Below are 2,314 nucleotides of genomic sequence, written 5' to 3' on the forward strand. Positions count from 1 at the left end.
GGCGTTGACATACGTCAACGAGGGCAGATGAAAATGTGTGCCCCGACCGGGACTCGAACCCGCGATCTCCTGCTTACGTGGCAGACGCTCTAGCCATCTGAGCCACCGAGGACACAGAGGATAGCGCGACTGCAGGGATTTATCTCTGACACGCCTCCCGCGAAACCCACATTCTCGACGTACTGTCCCGCACTACATTCGTAGTGCCCCTGCCCATTACACTCACTACTCGCGGCGCGATGCCGATTCCCGTAAGAGTTCGGGCACATTTGTGCATTCGCACAGAAGAAGAAGATGGTCAAGTGGCCGGTGAGCCTTAACTATATATTTACTAAGATGGTATCTGTTCCGAAAGAACAGATACCATCGGTGACCAAGCAGCTCGTTAGAATGAAATTATAATGAAATGATGAGAATGTGGGTTTCGCGGGAGGCGTGTCAGAGATAAATCCCTGCGGTCGCGCTATTTTCCGTGTCCTCGGTGGCTCAGATGGATAGAGCGTCTGCCATGTAAGCAGGAGATCCCGGGTTCGAGTCCCGGTCGAGGCACACAATTTCATCTGTCCCCGTTGACGGACATGTCGGAAAGAACAGATAGCATCTTAGAAAATAAATACCCAAGAGGTTTATAAGAAATGCTTTGGTTATAGCTGTCACGTCAGCAAATATTTAGAGCATTTGTCGTCATTTTTCGAATATTTCTTCGTCTGCTATACGTTTGTGATAGGTTTGCTAAATTTTGTGCATGTGACATTTTCGTTCTTAATGCAATATCACAATATTTATTTTCTGCATTACAGTGGTGTGTTGTTTTATAGTTCAACGAAGTCCGATAGCAAGTGTTATCGGAGATAGAACCGTTAGATACATTTATTAAAGAACCGTGGACTTGCTGTTAAAATATTGCAGTACTGCAAAAAGAAGGTATTGCGCTTGAACTGTTTAATGAGAATAAACCTACTGATCGCGGATCCGAAATTAGGACTATTGATATTCTTAAAAATATCGGGGATCGAATATATCGATATTTAAAAAATATCATTATTGGCTCTCGATATATCGGAAAAAATGTCGGCATATAGATATTTCGACGGAAAAATATCGACGTACCGACCTAAAAAAAATTATCGTCTGCACATTCTAAATATGCTCCCGGTTTTAGAGCTGTATGTTTAAGCTCTGATTTATTCTTAGACAATCTGTACATAAACAAACCCGCCAGGTTAGCCGAGCGCGCTAACGCGCTGCTTCCTGGACTCGGGTAGGCGCGCTGGCCCCGGATCGAATCCGTCTGGCGAATTAACGACGCGGGCCTGCATGTGGTTTTTAGGCGGTTTTCTACGTCCCCCTAGGTGAATACCGGGCTGGTCCCCACGCCCCGCCCCAGTTACACGGCTCGCAGACATCTGAACACTTTCGCACCATTCCATGGATTACAATAGTCGCAGACAGTTGGGGTACCCTAATTCCTTCCCTTAGTAGTGTTACGCAGCACAAATGTCTTCGGGGCTAATATAAAACTTTCTCCAAGTTCTCTCCAGATAGCACGAAACCAAGGCAAGCCAGACCAACGCCTCGTGCCACAATCAAAATGACAAACAGGCAGAAAGCCGAAATTGCGAATAGGAGACCAAATCCGGAAGATATTTCCTCCCTCGCACGAGTAAAAGCCCTGAATCGTAAGCAGGGCCTACTTTTAAAAAAATGTTGACGTTGGAGGAATGTAATTGATTTCTCGTTCACTTGTTCGCGCCGGAATCCTTTTTGTTACCGGGACAAGAGTACGAAGGTAAGTGTACGAAAATAGGCACACTTGAAAAAACAGAAGTAGAAACTGAACTGAAGCTAGTAACTGGTAGCGGAAAAAAGCGAACTCGTACTGAGGCAGAAGAAGTGCAATTTCTCAAATCAGTTTGTGGACATATGGTGTGGGATGAGGTAGAAAAGAAAGAAAAAAAAGATTTCAATAATTAAGCATTCGTGAAAAAAATAAAATTTGATTCAAATAGGTATTTATATACTGCAATATAAAAAATAAGCACATCGACAATAGTATCCCTGCCTTAGCCAACTAGTCACAGGTGTAGTGGAAGGTAGTGAAAGAGATGAAAGTAATGGGAGATGGAATAATCAGAGGACATAAATTTGGTAAAATGGATGAAGAAAAAACAGTGTTCATTATGAGTCACTTGTCAGGTTCAAAATAAATGAGACCATCAACCGTTCTTTGCTGATGACGCGAAGCTGTTGACTATAAAAGCTTTACTGCACGCATATACAATCACAAGATCATTTTATAATGTACTAAGTGCAA

The 2,314-nt window shown here is 43.3% G+C and overlaps 1 non-coding gene across 1 annotated transcript; it reads left to right on the top strand.

Moving 5' to 3' along the window:
* The first annotated feature begins 475 nt into the window (after positions 1–475).
* On the top strand, positions 476–549 carry Trnat-ugu. The gene has a single exon. It is a non-coding gene; the product is annotated as a tRNA-Thr (tRNA).
* The last annotated feature ends 1,765 nt before the right edge of the window (positions 550–2,314 follow it).

Source organism: Schistocerca piceifrons, chromosome 1, assembly GCF_021461385.2.
Source record: "Schistocerca piceifrons isolate TAMUIC-IGC-003096 chromosome 1, iqSchPice1.1, whole genome shotgun sequence".
Taxonomy (NCBI): domain Eukaryota; kingdom Metazoa; phylum Arthropoda; class Insecta; order Orthoptera; family Acrididae; genus Schistocerca; species Schistocerca piceifrons.